Source organism: Orcinus orca, chromosome X (genome assembly GCF_937001465.1).
Source record: "Orcinus orca chromosome X, mOrcOrc1.1, whole genome shotgun sequence".
NCBI classification, from domain to species: Eukaryota; Metazoa; Chordata; class Mammalia; order Artiodactyla; family Delphinidae; genus Orcinus; species Orcinus orca.
The window spans coordinates 113,208,029-113,229,968 of NC_064580.1; the positions used below are offsets into that span (position 1 = coordinate 113,208,029).

The 21,940-nt window shown below is 41.5% G+C and overlaps 1 protein-coding gene across 24 annotated transcripts in view; it reads left to right on the forward strand.

Moving 5' to 3' along the window:
- Window positions 1–21,940, forward strand: part of ARHGAP36 (Rho GTPase activating protein 36) — a 155,241-nt gene that overhangs the window by 32,240 nt on the left and 101,061 nt on the right. The gene's annotated exons all lie outside the window — the stretch shown is intronic.

The window sequence follows — 21,940 nt, forward strand, 5'->3', positions numbered from 1 at the left end:
ATATTTTCCCCCACCTAGCAGCTTGTTGATTCATCCTCTTACAGAGTCCTGTGCAGAGCAAAACTTTTCTATTTCGATGAAGTTTAATCTATCAATTTTTCCTTTTATGGATCGCATTTTTGGTGTCAGGCCTAATAAATCTTTGCTTAGCTCTAGACCCTGAAGATTCTCTCTTAATGTTTAGGGAAAGTTTTATAGTTTTACATTTCAGTCCATTGTTGGGAGAGCAGTCACTGCTGACCTGTCGCCCCTCCCCAGGCTTGCCCACTCAGAGCCTTGGACCTAGAACACTTCCTAACCGAAAGATAAGAAACCCTCACAGCCTGTGCCATTCTTATTGCCTTGCGTGGGAATATGTTTCCCTGTTTCAGACTCAATATGACTCCTTTTTTCTGCCTAAGTGTGTGTGTCTATGGCACCTGGTCAACCCCATTGCTATATCTGTCCCCTGCGGGGACATGAGGGGTGTGTGTAGGCCAATTTCCCTGCCGTGGTTGCTGAGAGGGACCAACACCCACTATTGGAGCTAGTCTTGCTCTTACTTGTCTAGGTAAGTAAAGTGTTGTTCCAACCACTGCTTGACTGTATTGTGTTTTCTTTGAAGACTCCGATACCAAGATCCTTGTGGTTGACGTAGTTATGAACTTCGCTATCTTCTATGAAGCTGTAGTTCTCTCCTGGCATTGGTAACTGGTGTTTGATCATGAACCATTTTGAGTGTTTTTGGTGGGGTTTTATTTTGGGGGGGGATAAGGTGTGAGGTTTATTTTTTTATTTATTTTTAAAAATTATTTATTTAGCTGCACTGCATGTTAGTTGCGGCACATGGGCTCTTCAGTTGCAGCGGGCGGGATCTTTTAGTTGCGGCATGCGGGATCTTTATCTTTAGTTGTGGCATGCAGGATCTACTTCCCTGAGCAGGGATTGACCCCAGGTCTCCTGTACTGGAAACGTGCAGTCTTAACCACTAGACCATCAGGGAAGTCCCAAGGTGTGAGGTTTATTGAAGGGTTTTTTTGTTGTTGTTGATATTGGTTTTTTTTTTTTTTTTGGCCTATGAATGTTCAATGGCTCCAGCATCATTTGTTGATAAGTTTATCCTTCCTCCATTAAAACATTTTGGAAATTTTGTCAAAAATCAGTTGGGTGGGTCTATTTCTGAGTTCTCTGTTCAGTTCTATTGATCTATGTGTCTATTCCCCTGCCAATGCACACAGTCTTGATCGCTGTAGCTATAATGTTGAGTAGAGTTATTCCTCCCACTTTGTTTTTTTTTTGTCAAGATTGTTTTAGCTATTCTAGGGCTTGCACCTTTCCATATAAATTTTAGAATAAGCTTTGTTAAGTCTACATAAAACTTTGCATGGATTTTTATAAGAATTATATTAAACCTATAAATCATTTTGGGTAGAACTGACTTTAGTGTAGTGAGTCTTCTAATCCATGAGCACAGTATATCCCTCCATTTATTTCGCTCTTTTAAAAATTTGTTTCATTATCATTTTGTTATTTTCAACATACATATCCTGTACAATTTTCGTTAAGTGCATTTCCTTGGAGTGACTGCCAGCGGTATTGTATTTCTATTTTCAGTTTCTGCATGTTCATTGCTAGTATACAGAAGTGCGATTGATTTTTGTGTGTTGATCTTGTATCCTGTGACTTTGCTGAGCTACCTATTAGTTTTAGCAGTTTTAAAAATGGATTCCCTTGGATTTCCTACTTAGGCCACCATGTCATCTGCAAATAGGGACAGTTTTATTTCTTCCTTCCTGATCTGTAGGCCTTTTATTCCTTTTGCTTGCCTTAATGGTAGTGGCTACGACTTCCAGTACTATGTTGGATAAGAATGGTGAGAGTACATATCCTTGTCTTGTTTTTGAGCTTAGAGGGAAGCATTCAGTCTTTCATCATTAAGTGTAGTTAGCTGTAGGTTTTCTGTAAATGCTCTTTAGCACATGCTCATATCACATTGAGAGACATACTGTGTTCATAGATTAAAAGACTACAATTAGAAGAGTAAACATAGTAAACACATCAGTTGTCCTGCAAATGATCTGTAGGTTATTTGCTCTCTATTCCTATTTTTCGAAGAGTTTTTTAGCATGAATGGGTGTAGGATTTTGTCAAATGTCTTTTATGCATTAACTTATATAATCATATGCTTTTTCTTCTTTAGCCTATTGACATGGTGAGTTATATTATTTGGTTTTCAAATATTGAACTAGCCTCGCATGCCTGGAATAACTCTCACTTGTTATTGGTGTATAATCCTTTTATTCATTTTTAGATTCAGTTTGCTAATATTCTGTTCAGGATTTTTATATCAAGGTTCATCAGAGATATTGTTCTTTGGTTTTCTTTTCTTTTTTTCTTTCTTTCTTTTTCTTTCTTTCTTTTTTTTTTGTACTGTCTTTGCCTGGTTTTTGGTATCAGGGTAATATTGGCTTCATAAAATGAATTGGGAAGGATTCCTCCTTCTATTTTTTGAAGGAGATTGTGTAAAATCAGTGTTAATTCTTCTTTAAATGTTTAGTAGGAGAATTTTTCTGGGAGGGGAGGTTTCAAATTATGAATTCAGTTTCTTTGATAATTATAGGTATATTCGGATTGCCTATTTCAACTTGGTTTTGATAGTTTGTGTTTTTTGAGTAGTTGATCCATTTCATCTAAGTTGTAAAATTTATATGTATAGAGGTATTTATAGTATTCCCTTATTCTCTTTTGATGTTTGCAGGGAGTGTAATGATGTCCCCTGTTTTATTCTGGATATTGGTAATTTGCACCTTCTCTTTTTTTCTTTCTCAGTCTTGTTAATGGTTGTCGATTTTATTGGTCTTTTCAGAGAAAGAGCTTTTTGTTTCATTGATTTTCTCTATTGCTTTCTTATTTTCAATTTCATTGATTTCTCTTTTTGTATTTATTATTTACTTTCTTCTCCTTGCTTTGGATATATTTTATTTTTCTAGTTTCTTGAGGTAGGAAATTAGACTATTGATTTAAGACATTTCCTTATTTCTAATGTAAGCAGTTAGTTTTAGACATTTCTTTCTCGGCACTTCAGCTGCTTACCACAATTTTTTATATGAAGTATTTTCATTTCCATTCAGTTCAAGGTATTTTTTGATTTGTCTTTAGATCTCCTCTTTGACCCATGGATTATTAAGAAGAGTGTTGTTTAGTTTCCAAGTGTTTGGGTATTTTTTTGTTATCTTTTGGTTATTGATTTCTGGATTGATTCTCTTGTGGTTAGTGAACACTGTTCTATATGATTTCAATTCTCTTAAATTTGTTGAGGCTTGTTTTATATACCAAGATATGCTATATCTTGGCCAATGTTCTACAGGCTCTTGAAAAGAATGTGTATGTATTCTGCAGTTGCTGGGTGAAGTGTTCTATACATGTCAATTAGAACCTGCTGGTTGATTTTGTTTTCCAGATATTTTATATACTTGATGATTTTTTATCTAATAATTGTACCAGTTGTTGGTAGGAGAAGGTTGAAGTCCTCAACTCTAATTAAGGATTTGTCTATTTCTTCTTTCAGCTCTGTCCATTTTTGTTTCATTTATTTTGAGTTTCTGTATTTTGGTGCAAACAGGATGATGCATTTATGTCCTAAGTTAGATCATGCTTCTTTTCTGTTGCAAAAACCTCACTATGATTCCCTATTTCATTCAGAAATATAGATAAGTGTCCTTAAAATAGTCTATAGGGTTCTATAAAATCCAGCTCCTGGTTACCTCTTTAACTTCATTTCCCTGTATTCTCCCTCTTACTCTGCTGCAGCCATACTGGCCTCCTTGATGTTCCATGAGCACAACAGGCACACTGCTTCTTTAGGGCCTTTACTCTAACTCTTCACTCTGCTAGGAGTGCTCCTCCAATTTGAAATGGGGCCTTGGAGTACAGTTATTGTGAGAATTGTTAGCTTTACATATCAGCGAAGCCAAGGCCTTAAGAGAGTAAATGCCAATAAAAAAAGTAGCATATTATTGGTAGAGCAGGGGTGTTATAGAGAAAATGAGCCTGAAGAAGAGCAGTGAGAGAAGGTGAGAAAAAAGCAGCAGCTCTGGTATTACATATAGGAAGAACTGACACCCCAAATTCCCTCATTTAAAAATTTTCCCCCAGCAGCCTGGCACTGGGTCTGAAATTCAAACAGTGTACTTCTTTGGGATAAGCATGTAAAGGCTCTGAGGAATCCGGCAGTATAAAATCTTGTATAACTTAGATTTAATCCAGAGCTTTAAGAAATTTATTTGTCAACAACACATTTCCCTCCCTTAATGCCTATCTTACAAAATCCATTTTGGGAAACATTGGGTTAAAGCTTTGTGTTTCCAAGAAAACTGCTAAAAGGCTAAAGTTACTGGAAAGGCCTACCTAGTTATCAGTCTTTAATACTCCTTGGTCACTGTTTTATCCAGTTAGCCCAAAGGTTGCAAACTATGGCAAAGGCCTCAGCCCTCCCCCCCAATTTTGTAAATAACATTTTATCGGAACATATCCACATCCATTTGTCTGTGACTGCTTTCTCATTACAGTGATAGAATTGAGTAGTTGTGACAGAGATGTATGGTCAGCAAAGCCAAAAATATTGGGTTGGCCAAAATGTTCGAAAAACCTGAATGAACTTTTTGGTTAATCCAATATTTACTATCTGATCCTTTACAGAAAACGTTTACTGAGCCCTGGATTTACCCAATAGCAAGGCACTGAGAGTTATGCTGCCTAACAAATGATACCATAGTGGTTGACCACAACAATTTATTATTATCTCTAATGGTTCTGGGATTTTAGTGGGCTCAGATGGGAAGTTATCATTTGGTGTCTCTCATGCAGTTACAATCAGATGGTAACTGGGCCTACAGTCACCTGAGTGCTTAACTGGGCTGAACATCCAAGATGGCTCATTCGCATGGCTGGCAGTTAATGCTGGATTTCAGCTGGGAGCTTAGCAGTGACTGTTGACTAGAGCACCTACATGTGGCCTTTCCCTTTAGGTTGGATTTCTCACAGCATGGCAGCGAGGTTACCAGAAGGATCATTCCAAGCATAGGAAGTAGATACTGCCAGTTCCCTTAAAGGCTAAGCTTGTCATAATGACACTTTCACCTTATTCAGTTGGTCAAAGCAGTCATTAGGCCAGCCCAGATTTAAGGGGACTTGAGGAATAAACTCTACCTCTGTATAGGGGAAGAGCAACAGCGTACACGGAAGGACAAAATTAATGCTGATTATGTTAACACACTGCCACCATAGGGAGGCAATATGAAGTGCTTGGAGAGCAGGGTGTAGAAGGTGTTCTCTGGAAAGAACTTTCAGGGTGACTGCAACAAACTCTGCTCTTACCTGTGCTTATTTTATAGATATACATATTGAAGCTCAGAGCATTAGGAGAAGCTACTGAAGGTCAGTGTCTGCCTCACAGTGTTTACAAGGGCCCTAGCTGGCTTGCTGGGGGTATGTTACTAGCCCTAAGAAGACAGGGGTCTAGGGCCAAGAGGCTGGTGTGAGGGAGCTGAAGGAGCCTGAGTTTCTGAGTAAGGCTCCCTCCTTTCCCTAAGTCTTTCCTTTCTCCCTAGGGCTCACTCAGGTGCCTCCACCTACTATGTAGATGTCTAGGCCTTACGGACACACCAAATCCCTGCCACTATGCCTCGTAGACTTCTGAAGTTTTTTTCACATCTGGACTCTGTACTCTAAATGAACTCTGAACACCTGGAGGACAGGAACAGCATCTTCAATTTCTTTCACTTCTTATGGCCCTGAGATACCTCATACTAATGCTATACACACAGTAGAAAACAGAAATTGTAGAGCTATTCAAATCCCAGCTCATTTCCCAGCACAGCCTATGCAGGTGAAATTCTGTGGTCTCATCTCCGCACACTATGCTAGCCTCGTCTTTGACCTTCAGCCATATTCAGTGATGTTGTACCAGGCATATTCCTCCACCTCTCTCTCTCCCTCCTTCTCTCTCTCTATCTCCTGTCTGAATGCACATGTTATTCTCAATGTTTGGAACATTCTTCTTTCCCACTCACCTTCACTCACTGGTCTACCTCTTTGATATTCTTCAGAGTTCAGCTTAGGTATTACTTCTTCAAAGAGATCCTCCCTGAACTCCTAGGTAGCCCTCTTCTGTCTTTCCACAGCACCCAGCATTTCCCTCTTAATAGTTAAGTCTCCACTGTCTTCTAATGTATAATCACTCACTTGTCTGTCTCCTTGACTTGACTACAGTGCTTGAGGGCACAGACTGGTCTGTCTCCAACTGTGTCTCACCATAGACTTGCAAGAAGTCTGACACAACAAATGGATGCACTTTCCCTTCAGTGATCTTCACTTTCTTCCTGTTTTCCCATGTAAGTCTGCTGGAACAAGAGTTGGGACAACGAATAAGGAATATGTGTCCAAAATGTCATGTGAGCTGCTTGCAGCCCTTCTGAACAGTTCTTTAGATCTCTTGCTGGTCTTGTCCCAGAACCCTGTTTGCAAGAACCAAAAGGCTCCTTTGTAAGGCTCCGTGTATATGCTGCTCTATCTTCCAGCCCCCCACCACCAACTCAATGAGCACTGCATGTCGAGCACCTCCTTTCTTCAACTCCCCCAAACACACCAGAAGCATGATATAGCACCGGGGAAGGTTGAATAACTCCTGAGCTTGGAAATTTTGATCTAGGCTTTTTGACAAAAGGGGGGATGGTTTGGTAGCTCAGGGGTGCTACTCAATTGTAAAAGGACAGCTAATGTGCTTGGGAGATGACCCGCCCCCTAAAACCATTTGTCAAACAGGATGATGATGATTAAATATAACTTGCCAGACTACAAGTGGCCTTCAGACAGCAGAAATGATCCAGTGGAACATTGCACTTCATGAAGCAGCCCCAGGGTGGTGAACGTCAACAGTCCTGCTTGATTAATCCTTGGAACACAGTCAGAATTGATGGGGAACTTGTTGAAAGTGATCGACAACTTTTGAAAGGTGAAATCCTTTTCTGTTCCCATGAAGTGTTGTTAAGGCCATTAGCAGAAATTGAAATGGAGAAATATGACCCTTTCATGTGGTAGATTCAGAGGCTCAGAAGATGGACAAGTTGGAAATGTACAGGCAGTTTATATTAGGTGCCTGGGTGGGGAGTGATAACTAAAGATTGAAAACTGACAAATGGGTCAGACTGGCAAAGACCAAGACAGAGAGGGATAGAGTGCAGTTTGTCTGCAGAGGAATAGCATCAATAATCCGGCAGGCTCGCCCACACTGAGGGCCACATATGGGTTACTTGGAAAGGGGCTAGAATTTGCTTAGTGGAAAAATGGGCAGATTTTGTTACAAGATGAAGAGATAACTTTCCAGCTTTTGAGAGGAGTAAATTATTTAGTCTTCCCCGGGGAGTTAGGGTACCAAAGAGAAAATCTCCAGACTAGAAGTCAGGTCTGTTGTATCTCTTTATTCAGTTTCAAAGTGGCTGAATGACTCCAACTCTCCTCATTCTGCAGTTGGTTGTATTCTTCCAAGTGACAAATGTGAAATTTCTTTGAAAGCTATGAAGCTATACAAATGTGAGGTATTAGCTTCATGATCATCCAACTGAATCAAGTGCAAAAGAGTATTGCTCTAAGAAACTATGTGAGATTTTAATTATTTCCTCTGATGGAGGTGAACATGTTTGCAGATAATCTTGAATAGGAACAGTGTCCAAATGATTTATCTTGGGCTTTAGAGACACATACACAATGATATTTGATTGAGGAAGTTTCAGGGATGTGGGGTGTGCATCAGAATGGAGAATGTGACTTTCAGTTTCCCTTGATCTTTTGGCTTGGCTTAAAGTAGTTGTAGGGGGTATTATGAGATATGGATGTATTTGAGGGGTATCTAGTAGGTAGAATCAATTGCTTTAGTTTGATGAGGAGATGTCAGGAGTGAACAAGGCTTCAAGGATGATTTTTAGGTGTCTAGCTTGGTTAACTGGGTGCATAATGGTGCCATTAACTTCTGTAAAGCACACAGGGGAATAGACAGGTTTGGGAGGTGTGTGGAAGTGAGTTTTCTCATTGACATAGTGACATGGAGGTACATGTCGGCATTTTGAGTGGAAAGGTTCGGCAAGAATCTGTTGACATCTGTGGAGCTCAGGAAAGACGTCTGAACTGGAGCTATAGATTTGAGAGCTGTTAGATGTAAGTAATCATTGAAGCCATGGAACTAGCTTGTTCATCTTTACAGCCTCCGCAGCACCTGGAGTGGGGTTTGTCACAAAGTATCTGTTGAATGTTAAAAGTAAGAAGATGCCAATCATAGACCCTCCAAAAGGGGGTCGGTGAGACCAATATCCTCAGGTTCTTCCTTCTTTCAAAGCAACGTACACATAGGGTTCTAGGTGCTGTTTACAGTAGGTACACATTAAAAGCTAACACTTATTAAGTGCATCAGCACTGTTCTAAGCCCTTTACATGTCTTGATTTTCTTAATAACTCTAAGAGGTAAGTATTATCATCCTCTCCAGTGTACAAAAGGGGAAACTGAGGCACAAAGAGGTTACACAGTACATGGTGGAGGTAGGAGTTGAACCTAAACCTTCTGAGTGCAGAGCCTCCTCACTTAACCACTGTAACTAGTATTTGAAGCCTAAGTGGCTGGCTTTTTAATTGATCAGAACAGGCTGGTGTAAATTGTTGAAAATTCCTTTTCATAGGTTTCCCCTTCTCTCTGGGCAGTACCTTCATCCCCATTCTCCTGACATTTCTCTGCCTGCCTCCCAATCCAGCCTTCAGTCACCTCCTTATCCTGTGGCCCAGCCCTCAGTGCCTTACTCTTTGCTTTTGCTCACCACTCCCTAGTTGAATACCTGCTCCAGCATGATGGCATTGTGCTGGATGAAGTACTGCTGTGGTGCTCCACTCAAGAAATAGATGTGCATGTTTTCAGGAGTTTCTTGGAGTCTCAGGGCCTTAACCAAAGGATTACTCTAATGAGCCTTTGAATGTGATTGGTTGTAAAAACAGAAGTTTTATTTGGTTGGGGAGGGAGGAAGCAGCAAGAAGAGGGATTAAATCTCCATATATCGAGCTGTACAATAATAGGCAATGTGAGCCAGCCCTCTTAAACAATAAACTACACGACTCCCTGCAGAGGCATGTTCTGTTCTGCCAGCCAACTGAGCTAACCTCACACTCACCTCATGATGCTGGGCAACACCTACATTACCCTGTCCAATTCAGTGACATACTTCTATATTGTTTGAGTGCATTGTGGGGATGAGGACACAGCTGTATTCTGCAGGATCCCTGCAGGCATTCTTAGTCCTTTTTGGATAATGGACTTCCTTGAGAATCTGAAAGTTATGCACCGCCACACAGGCATGAATCAACATTGCACTTGTGCGCACACACATTTTTGCTTATGATTTCAGCTTTGGATCAGTGATTCCAAAGCTTCTCAATGAGAAGATATCATAACCTAAGTATTACTTCAGAGTTAGTGGGGGCTCTTACTGATATGTAGCAGGTAGAATCCAGGAATACAATTGTAGGACAGTCCTCATAATGAAAAATGCTCCTGTGTGTCACTAGACTTTCAAATGTCCTGCTGGACATTTATGTAGGTGAAAAACTTGCTTATAAATTATCGGAGCCTAGAATCAAAATCTGTTTTACATGACATAAGGTGTTTTGGTAGACATTGAATTTCTCAGGAACCAAACTACAGTGTAAATTGAGAGGGAATTGTACTTCTTTTCTTAGGGACTATATAAGTTTTTCTCCATTTTGAAAAATCATGTTAGCAACATCAATAACATTCGGAGTATTAGTCACTGATACAGCATTTCTGTATCAGTCTGCATTTGTAATTGGTGTTTCCTTGGTGATCTCATACTGACCACTTCATCTTAGGTGTTCTACTATTGTCAATGTCTGAGATTTACATATTGATTTACATGTTACATAAATATGTGAATAATTATAACTTATTTTCGTTTCATTTTTTCACATCATAGAGCATTATACTGATATTTTTGAAGTCATGTGTGTAGGTGGGTTTCATTATCTGTGAATTTCATTTCAGGATAATAATGGAGATGTCATAAAGTGTATTTATTAAAAAAAGAGAACAGTTTTCATGAGATTGAGAACTGCTTACCTAGAATAAGAATTACAGTCTGAAGGAAATTTAATCTAGTAGGAGAGGTAATAATGGCTTCCATTTATTAGGTACCTACTGTGCGCCAGTTATAGGCTAAAGGGATTTTCCATGAGCTCATTTATTCCTCACAGTCCATGCCCCATTTCTTAAACTAATAAGGAAGAAAATAAGGAGCACCAGAAGAGACATACGAAAAAGGTAATCAAGCATGTAGAACCCCAGGCTGGAGATGTGTGGTCCCACTTTAGGTCTGCCACCCCTTCACTGCTCTCTAGGGTGGTAGCACTTTGACCTGTGACTGAGCCCACAGAGGACTCTCACTCCCAAAGGATGGGCTGTTCTTGGACCTTCTGTGTGTGTGTCAATGGAGGTGGGATTCAGTGAGCTGTGAGATAATGAGGCCTGATTACTGCTTATATATCTTTCTTCTTCTAGCACTATGACTCTGGTAGTGTATTAAAATGTGTTTTCCAAGAATCAGTCACTCCTTCATAATTTTTGCCCCTGCCACTGGGCAAAAATCTCTGAGCCACAGCTCCAGAGCTGGTGTGGGACAATGGACCACTTTTCTTGGAATGACACCCATGCTTTATGATGAAGCTGCTTGGTGGGAGCAGTAGTCTCTGTTCTTCTTTGCTTGCCTCTCCCAGTGTGGGATCGCTGCCCTGTGAGGAAGTGGGGTCAAGGGCAATTGGGGCCCCTGTATTCTTATCCAGTGATGCTTGGGGTAGAGCCTCTGCCCTATGTCTGGGGATTGGGTGAAGGAAAGGATCCTTCACCATTCCTCTTGGCCATGCTTACCAGGAATTTAGCCTCTGCAACTCATAGCTGGGGAGGGGGGATGATAAATGCTGGAGTCCTGCTCCTCCTGGTGAGAAACTGAGTCCCTTGACTGGGAGCTGAAAGGAGAAGGAGCCCTGTCAGGCTCAGCTGGAGAGGGGATAGGGAGGGAGTGGGTTATGGCTCAAGTGCCACAGACTCTCAATGTTCTTACCAAGATTTAGTAGATTTTCTTAAATAAATATTTCTTCACTTGTTATATTGCCTTAGGACAATTTTGAGAACATTTTAAATGGTTACTTTTTAAAAACTTTACCAGTTATGCTTGTTTTACTGGGAAGTGAATGCCCTTATTATCATATACCTTTTTGATACCTGCTTTTCTCTATAACGTGAGGGAATTCTGAATTCTAAGCAAACACCTTCCACAGTTGTCAATGCTACATTTTGTCTATATGATATCATCCCTGGACCACGTGTCCAAATAGATATTAAGGTCTTAGAGGAGAAGGACTGGATTTAATACATTTAATCCATGACATGCTGAACAATATATGGACCCAAAAAATCATTCAAAGAATGAATGCACAAATAAATAACTCTATCTTCTATTTGAAAATGGCCTCCAAAGTGGAGCATAGCTCCCACTCCTTAAGTCTGGGCTCTGTGCAGTGACTTCCTTCCAAAGAGTACAGTATAAGAAGGGAGAAAAGAGTAATTTTACAGTGGAGAAACTTGACAAACAGTATCTGAAGCCCGTTGATCAAGGTTAACATCAGTAGTGATAAGTTATATTAATATTGTGTATACTCTTGATATGATGTGATAAGAATGGCACTTGACTTCTGACTTGACCTCTGACACATTACCACAGTCTAATGATGGGAAAAACATCAGACAAATCCCAAATGAGAGTTCTACATTCTACAAAATACCTACAAAATTCTACAAAATACCTAACTTTCAAGGCCATCAAAAACAAGGAAGATCTGATAAATGTAATATGGTATGCTGGATGGGATCCTGGCATAGAAAAAGGACGTTAGGTAAAAACTAAGGAAATATGAACAAAGCATGGACTTTAGTTAATTGTAATATATCAGTACTGGTTCACTAATTGTAACAAATGTGCCATATAATATAAGATGCTAATTATAGGGGAAAGTAGATGTTGGGTATATGGGAACTTTCTGCACTATCTTCCAGGTTTTTACCTAAAACCTAAAATCATTCTAAAATAAAAAAATCATGGACATATATACACTACCAAACGTAAAATAGATAGCTAGTGGGAAGCAGCTGCATAGCACAGGGAGATCAGCTCGGTGCTTTGTGACCACCTAGAGGGGTGGGATAGGGAGGGAGACGCAAGAGGGAAGAGATATGGGAACATATGTATATGTATAACTTGATTCACTTTGTTATAAAGCAGAAACTAACACACCATTGTAGGCAATTATACTCCAATAAAGATGTTAAAAAATTATTAAAAGAAAACCAGACAGACCTCTACTACAGAGAGGCAGTCCTTGAGATGTTCAGAAAGAAACTCATACCAAGACTTTTTCTTGGGGTCCCTTGTGAGGTGGGGTCCATCGAGACCCAGCAAAAAAGCTAGACAGGGCAGAATCAGAACTCTGTTTTTTTTCCCCAATAGTTTCTGTCCAATGAACCTCTCCTAGAGAGAAAGCCAGATGAGTACACAAAGCTGTCTATACAAGTATGGTTATGGCAAAATGATTTGTAAAACACTGCAACATCCTAAACGTCTACACTGTGGTGGTATCTCACTATGTTCTATAGAGCATGGATCCAGGGAAATGCTCCACATATAAAGAGATAAATGAACAAACAGGAAATGCTGCATACCACATTCCCTTGGAGAGTCCAATACATATTGATGTAATAAGGCTCTGAGATTAGTCTTGCTGAAAAGAAACTTATAAATTTCTGTTTGAACCAGAGTTTGAAAACTTATTTGATGATGGAACACTTTTTGTTAAATATTATTTTATTTTTTTAAGCAAGTGGTACAGTATCTTCACACTTTGGGGACTGCTACAGTAGGGGTGGACTATATAAATTGCAGCATGTATTTTTATTGGAATACTATACAGGAATTAGTGAAATCATGTTTTTTTGAGAATATCTAAAGATTTGGTAAAATAGTCACAATTTTAGAGTGAAAACAAGATATACATTTGTATATATAATATAATCTTAATTGTTTAACTTTTTTCTATGTATGGGAAAGGACAGTAGAAAAACTATAAAGTTAATAGTTGGTTGTGTGGGACTTCCCTGGTGACACAGTGGTTAAGAATCTGCCTGCCAATGCAGGGGACACAGGTTTGAGCCCTGGTCCAGGAAGATCCCACATGCCGCGGAGCAGCTGGGCCCATGCGCCACAACTACTGAGCCCGTGGGCCTATTTTGTAAGCCAAATTGTTTGTCCTTCTTATGCATTCTAAACTTATTTACCTTTTGTTATAAATAAGTATCATAATATTTTTTTAAAATACCAGATTACTTAAGCTCTGGGAAGGGAATTACAGGATGTCCCAGGTGGGCTTGATTGAATTAGTGGAGCATTATAGAAGTAGAGTCTGAACAAACCAGCACAAGGCTGGTGTTTTCTCTTTGGCTAATACTGGACTCTGCAATGTGAGATGGCATTCCCTTACAAATAAGTGCTGTTCCTTTAGTTCCCTTGAGAAGGCAATGAACATATAATTCATTCCCTATGTCAAATTGACGTCCAGAGGATAGATATTTCATCTGCCTGCTTGTGTACGAGACCAAGTTCCAGTTTCCTCCTGCCAGACTCCCACATCCTACCTACCAATGCAAAAATTCCTTGTCCTTTACCAGGAGACCTGAAAAAGAGGGGCTGGGCTGGCAGCTTTCAGTGCCTCTCTGTGCAGAAACTCTGTGCTGCTTACCCATCATCAGTATCTGGCATGGGGCTGAGCACTATTATGTGCTCAGTAGGACTTGATGGATAAATGACCTGAAACCCATTCTCAGGTCATCAATTTCATTCATGAAAACTGTATTCAATGAATCTGCAATGTTATGCTATGATATAATTTGTACAGAATATGATGTGACCAGGAATCAAATGCATGATGCTGGGGAATGAGGGAAGATTGGTCTTAATCCCAGGTTTGCTGCTAATTCTTTGTGTGATCTTGGACAATTGCTTCCCATCACTGGGCCTTGGTTTCCCCTATGTAAAATGAGCAGTGGACTATGAAATTGGTCCCCATTGTGTTTATAATAAAACTTAAACTCCTTTACTTGGCCCCGGGGTCCTACATGATCATGCCTCTGTCTCCCTCTTTGCCCTCATCTCCTGCTACTTTTTCTTCCCCTTATTCTATTCCAACCATACCTCAGGACCTTTGCACTATCTCTTCCCTTCACCTGTCTCCCAAGATCTGGCTCTCTGTTTTTATACTCAGGTCCCAGCTTAAGTGTCTTCTCATAAAGGCCTTCTCTGACCACCTTATGAAACACTGCCCCACACCTTCTCCCCATCACTCTCTTTCCTATTACCTTGCTTCATTTCTCCCTGGAAATTATTTTATATTTGCCTTGTGTATTTTATTGTTAGCTTATTTATTGTTTGTCTTACCTCACTGGACTCTGAGCTCCACAAAAGTAAGAAATCTTGTTCATTTCTGCATCCCTAGGGACAAGAACAATGTCTGGCATATAACAGGTAATTGATAGATATTTGCAGAGTGAATGAAGAACAATCTGACATTGATTTATTTAACAAACACCTATATAGCACTTCTGTAACTATCCCTGCTTCAAGTGCTTTACACATTTTAACTCACTTAATTTTCATAACATCCTTATGAGATAGATACTATTATTCATTCTATTTTAAAGACGAGGAAACTGAGGAAGAGAGAAGCTAAGTAACTTGCCCAAGGTTATGCTGTAGTTTACATGGATTATCTCTTTTAATCCTATCAACAACTCCACAAAGTAGATGCTATTATTACCCCCATTTTATAGACAAGGAAATAAAGTCTTAGAGAAGTTAAGCAACTTGCCCAGGGTCATACAGCTGGGTAAGTGGCAAAGAAGCACCTCAAATCCACAGTATCTGACTCTAGAACTCTGCTCCCTTGTGACTGGGTGGCTGTGACTATCATAGAGCTGCCCTAACCTGTCCTTTCTGTACAAAGGTGGAAAGGTTGCAGAAGGCAGGTCTTGGGTCCATAGAGGTCGTGGAGCAGGCAAGGCTGCATTGGGGTGAAAGGCTGGTTTGGGGAGAAGCTGTGGTTGAGAGAGAGGGAGCCCTTTTGCCCAAGTCACCTGGAGTACACGCTGGAGTGGGTTGGGTCTCCCTCTGAAGCTGGCTTATGTATATCCCTGCCTCACAGTGGAGACCGTTCCTTTAAGGGGCCAGGCTAATGGGACACTGCTAGGGCCAAAGGACCCTGAGTCCCAGAAGGAATTGTTGAACCACCCCAAGTCTTTCCCTGCTCCAAGCTTAACCATGATACCCTCAGTTTGTATGTCCAGCTGGAGAAACATCATACAGGCCTAGGAAAGGTACAGGAGATATCCAGAGGTATGACCAATGGTTGAGATTGCCAGACAGAAAGAACACTCTGGACATACTGATAAACTAGAAACACTGACCACTCTGGAGGGACTGATAACTCCAGACATACCAAGCAGATAACTCCACCCACCAAGCAGAGCCATGGACTGGCCTGGATAGTTAGGCTAGACTCTGGCCAACCCAGACAAGCCACACAGTCTAGACAATGTATTGTCTACCTGTTTACCTAGGATATCTTCCCCTTTCCTCTCTTGTTCTGCATAGGACCACCACACTGCACAACTCCACCAGGAGTCGTCATTCATTCCATGGTATCTGTAAATAGTGCCCCCTGAAGTTGTTACTAATGTCTCTGGTGGCTGTGGTACTGCAGTTTCAATCGTATGTCTTGCTGTGGGTTCATCCAACCCAGGAGTTCCCTGCCCACGTCATCCTCAAAGCCCATAGGCCCAGCTGTGATCATTGGAAGCCTCCAGAGTGCCATCTGCTATCTTCTTCTAGCAAGATAAAACACTCAAGTGTGGTCTCTAATATTCAGCTAGATGAGGTTTTCACAGATCTCTTCAGCTAATATGTGTGCCAAGCATCCAGTGATCATGAGAAAACCAAGCCTGTCAATTTATAAATCTTGATACTGACATATTTCAGGGATGAGACTGTAGACCTTTCTGACCATTTATTTTCTTTCTATTTTAAAAGTGAATCACAGTTTCCCTATCATGTGTAATGTTTAATGTATTTCATCTATTTGAAAATTAATGTGTATGAAAGCCTTTATTAGAACTGCATGCTCTTCTGAGTCTAAGAACAGACCTTTGACAGAAAGTGCTTATACCTTTCCAACCCATCTTTTGTCCCAGTTAGACTGACTGCTCCCTCAGGAGTTTGATTACTCAGAAGTTTAGTCATTGGGTTCCTTAGGGATTGTATCTTAAAAGATAGAATAAGATTGTTAATTGTGTTTATAGTGAAATGTATGAATGAAAAAGAAATGGAGTCCTTTAACATTTTATTGATAACTATTAAGATCTGCTAGAACAGGATATATTACGCTGGATGTGGCTGGTCATTGATAATAGCATTGCATGTGCCATTTCTATGCTAGACTATTGTGTATACATGCTCCCTTAATTTTCCCAATGCCCCTGAAGGAATGGCTATCTCCATTTACAGATTAGGAACCCAAGAATCAGAGAAAGGAATTGACTTCCCTAAGACCCCACAGTTGGTAAGTGGTAGAGCCAGGAGCTAAATATTTCAGACACATGTCTATTTCGTAACCTTAAAGACCACAAGACCAGACTAGAATAGACACTCAATATTTTTAATTTAATTTAACTTAATTTAATCCAAATTCCTAAGATTTTTGGATTTCCTAAACTTTCTTATTTTTCTTGCCTAGAGATGCCAGGGCAGAAAAGGATCCAAGAGAGTAGCCATTAACATTTTGAGACACTAAGTCATTAAGAACTTGCTGCAAATAGGAAGCAGAGTGAGGGGGATGGCATAGGGATAGGGTACTGGGCTAGTGTGGTAGGCCCTCAGGACATGACAGCTCATCTTAACATTATTGCCAGCTGTTTATCAGCAGCTTGAGAGGGAGCCTGGGAGCATCAGAGCCCAGAGGCCTGTGGCTTAGTGTTTTCTTGAGCAGAACTGACCTGAGATTTAACTTCTGTTCTTCCTTAAAATTTCCTTCCTATGCTCATCCTCATGGTTTCATCATACAACGTATGGCATAGTAGAAAGAAGGTGGGCTCCAGAGAGGCAGACCTGGGTCCAAGTCCTAGCTCTGTCACCCCTTAGCTGTGTGATCTCAAGCAAGTCACTTAACCACTCTGGTCTTTGGTTCCTGATCTGGGTTGGTGTGAGGATTAAACTAGCATCTAGTACCATAAGGTCACAATAATGAATATAATTCTACTCTGACTCTGCTCCTGCATTTTCAGCCCAGACTCTCCAACACTTTCCTCATCACTCATTTTTTACTTGAAATCAGCCTGGAGTCCACCAGGTGGTGCTAACTCCCCATCCCTAAGGCCTTCAGGCTTCAGGGAGCCTCTGTATTGATCCATATCTTGCTCCATTTTACCAGGTCTTGGCCTGTCTCTTTTCCTTGATCCTTACACACACACACACACACACACACACACACACACACACACACACACACACACACACACACACACTATGCCCACATCACTGTGGCATGGACATAGAAAAGGGTGAAGACCCCATCTTGACCAGATTAGAATCTTGATCCAGACTTACACTGATGCAGACCCTAACCAGGAAAGGGAAAGAGTTCAAGTCCAGTCCCCAAGCAAAAATATACAAAAGGTTACTTTAGAGCCCTCCTGCCCTACCTCATACCTGTACCACGTCCCACCCTGTTGCTATAGGGGTCTCACCACTGCTAACACTATGGTTAAGAGCACCAACTTCAGAATCGGACAGATCTTAGTTCAGATCCTGGCTTGGCTGCTTGCTGTGTGATTGGGCAAGTTGCTTAACTTTTCTGAATCTCAAATGGCTTACCTCTACCTCATTCATTTATTCAACAATGTCTATTAAGCACCTAACTGGCATTGTGCCAGGCACTGGGAATACAGTAATGAGAAAAGAGATGAGCATGAATGATCACAGCCATTTATGTAAAACTGCAACTTTTCAAAGCCGTGCCAGAGGTGCATGGCATTATGGGACAGTATCTGACCTAGACTGGGAGGTAAAATTGACAGGATTTGGTTGGTGATGGATTGAAGGTGGAAGACAAGGTATAGGAATGAGTCAGAAATGATTCCTTGCTTTCTGGCTGGCAGCAGGTGCCATTCACTGAGGCTGGCAGCAGAGGAATAGGGTCAGGTTTGGGGAATAGCTATGGCTAGTGGGGGCTATGCACGCATGTGTACACACACACATGCATGTTGATTGAAAGCCCCTACTAGGTGTTGGGACCATTTCCACATTTTATCTCAGTTAAATCATGATGGCAGCTTTATTAGGAGAATTACTAGCCCCATTTCCCAGGAGTGGAAACAGACTCAGGACTGAATCGACTTGCCCTGGATCTCACAGCTAGTGAGTGGCAGATCCGGGATTAACTTTCATTCTGTAGCCCAAACACCTGCTTTTTCCACTACTTCACCCTGTGGGGCTCAGCGAAGCCTGCAGGGGAAGGGAAGGCAGGCTGGCCAAGGGCAAGGACTCCAGGAAGGCAGAAAGGGTGGTGGGAGTGGAAGGGGGTCAAAGGGAGCAGAGAGAGAAAGAGTTGTGGTGAGGGCAGGAGGAATTCTCTCCAGTGACTTGATTAAGATTTATTTTTTGAAGACAGGATAAGCAGGCCAAACTGAGGTTCATATTTCATAGCCGCCCCTCTTCTACCAAATTCTGGCCCTGAACTCTGAGGTGGTGGTGGGGAGGGGAACAAATGAGGAGGCAGTTTATGAAGTGGCCCAAGGTCCAGGGCTAAATTTGAAATTAGCATGGGGATTTCAGTCACAGGAGTCAAGTTTCCAGGGCCATGGCTAAGTCCAGCAGCTGGGGCCCCATGGAGGGATAGAAAGCTGACCCTTCCTGGCTAGCACTTTGGCTCCAACCTTCCTGTCACCTGTTTGATGCCCCTGGCGTTCTAGGAAGCAATGACAGTCACCCTCTTGGCTTATGGTTTCTCATTCCGTCAGGAGCGGTCTTCTGTGAAGCTATGTGGGGCAAAGACAAAGGGAGCTGGGTCTGACAGAAGGCTGGGGAGTAGGTTTCAGTAGGATGGGACTTCTGTTTGCCTTCTTCCCCTACACTTGTCCCCTTTTCTTCTAAGTTTCCCACTTAGCCCTTTGCTAGCCTGAGACACAAACTCAAGGTCAGGTGATCCTCAATAGAAGTTCAAAGGTCTGTACCTCATCACCTGAGTATTAGGTTCCTAGATCCTTTCTGGGTCATAACTACTAAGCCAAAGTTTCTTCTGGCAATCTCTTGGGGTATGGAATATTCTTAGGGTTTAAAGTGTTTTCTGTGATAATTTTAAAGTTGTGTTTTTATTACAATGAAAATCTAAAATGAATGATATAAGCCTATTCTGAGCCATCCATCTGGATGGCTACCTTACAAAATTAAGGGTAGCCATAAAATTTTTGGATCCTCATTTATATCTGCCTTGGTATATTAGGATCAGATTAGGATACATGTAACATAAAAAGCCATCTAAAATAGTGGTTTAAACAAGATAGAAGGTTAATTCTCTATCATGTCAAAGAAGTCCAGGGATCGGATATGTGGGTATGGTAGCTCCCTGAAGTTGTTAGGGACTGTAATTCCCAGCTGTCTTCTGTGCCATCCTTCATCCTCATGATCCAACTTGCTTGCTATAGCTCCAGCTAATACTTGCTCATTTCAAGCAGTAATAGGAAGGAAAGGGCAAAGAAAGGCCATCCCCCATACCTTTTAGGAGATCTCCAAAAAATCCCAAATAACACTTCCACTTATATCTCATTGGCCAGAGCTTTGTGATATGGCCACACCTACCTACAAGGGAGGCCAGGGAATATAGCGTTTTAGTTGGGCACATTATGGGAGGAAGGGGGTGGTTTGTGGGGTAGATAACTAGCAGTCTCTGCGACATTTTGTATAAAAGATCTCATTAACTTCATATTGTCCTACTTGCATTGTCAAGGACTAATGAGAAAAGAACATAGGAAGACTTAATACATAAATGATGGCTTAGTTCCAGTGAAGGCCAAATGATGTCCCTGAGGGCTGTAGGAATGACAGTTTAGCAGTAGATCTAATAGGAAAAAAGTGATGCGGGAGCTGAGTCATCGCCTGGCACGCAGCAATACAGCACGACGAACTCAAAAGAACCTGTATCCCAGTCAGGACTGCAGTCACGATCTGAACAGCAATTTAATTTTAGGAAAACAACATCATCCACCTTGTTAAAATCATTGTTGCTCATTTGATTTTTATTGGTTTTCTAGTTTTGTTTTACACTTCATTTGGAACTTTGTTTCAGCGTTATAATTGGGTATCAGCTATAAGCATCAGGAGTTTGCAGCCTGTCTTCTTTTTGTACATAGTTCATAGTTTAACCCTGTAATGAAAATGAGTCAATAATTGGGACACACACACACACACACACACACACAACATATATACCTTTTTTTAAAAAAAAAATCTTTATTGGAGTATAATTGCTTTACAATGGTGTGTTAGTTTCTGCTTTATAACAAAGTGAATCAGTTATACATATACATATGTTCCCATATCTCTTCCCTCTTGTGTCTCCCTCCCTCCCACCGTCCCTATCCCACCCCTCTAGGTGGTCACCAAGCACCGAGCTGATCTCCCTGTGCTATGCGGCTGCTTCCCACTAGCTATCTATTTTATGTTGGGTAGTGTATATATGTCCATGCCACTCTCTCACTTGGTCCCAGCTTACCCTTCCCCCTCCCCGTATCCTCAAGTCCTATATATACCTTTTGAAAGGGTTATTCAGCTGGGAGATGCTTCCTAAAACCACTGGGGACCACTGTAGCAAAAGAGGAGGGCTGTGGGAGTTGGAACCCCAAATTAAGGCTTCTGGCTTCAATTTCAGGGTTCTTTTCACACTACCACCCCGGGGTTGATGAGGGGGAAGCAGAACTGTGTGCAAAACAGGGTTTGAACCTAAACATAGCATATGATCAGAGGAGTCCAACATTGGAGGAGCTCATAAAGGTCACAGGCATGCCTCCTGCCTGAAGCTTGAGCCTCTCTATAAGCCAAATGCCTGGGTCAGGGGGTGAGGATGAGAATGGCAGTTTAGGGTGACATAAGGAGGCATTTGGGGGAAGGCTTGATTCAGATATTATGTCTCTTACATCAGGAGTCCTTGGGATATTTTCTGAGTATGTTCATGGGAACACTGGACAAGTGGAAATGGTCCTGGGGCCAAATGTATGGAAATATATCCTCTCCCGTGTCCTTAGTAATGCCCCCTAGACCAGCTCCCACAGCCCCCCTTGGTCTGTTATGACATCCACCTTCCAGGCTTCTTTCACTGTACTGCAACCTGGAGGGCAGCCTATTTCTCATGGGGCAGAGGGGCTGCTACAGATGGCAGGGCCTCTTTTGAAGCTGGGTAGTTGAGGGGAAGGGGCCTGATTCCAAAGGACTTGTTTCAGGCCATTTGTAGATGGAGGGAAGAAAAGCCCCTTCTTTCTCCTTCTCTGGCAGCAATAAATCTTCCTCAGCCCTAGCCACTGCCACCTCCTTCGAGCACTTTCTCACATTCTCCATCTGTTGTGAGGGAATTCCACAGGGTTCAAGGAATCCTGAGAAACACTCTATCAGGGTGAAAGAGTTAGCATCAGTGAGGAAAGAGAGAGGGAGAGAGAGAGAGGTGGAGAAAGAGAAAGGGGGAGGGAGACAGAGAGAGAGGGAGATAG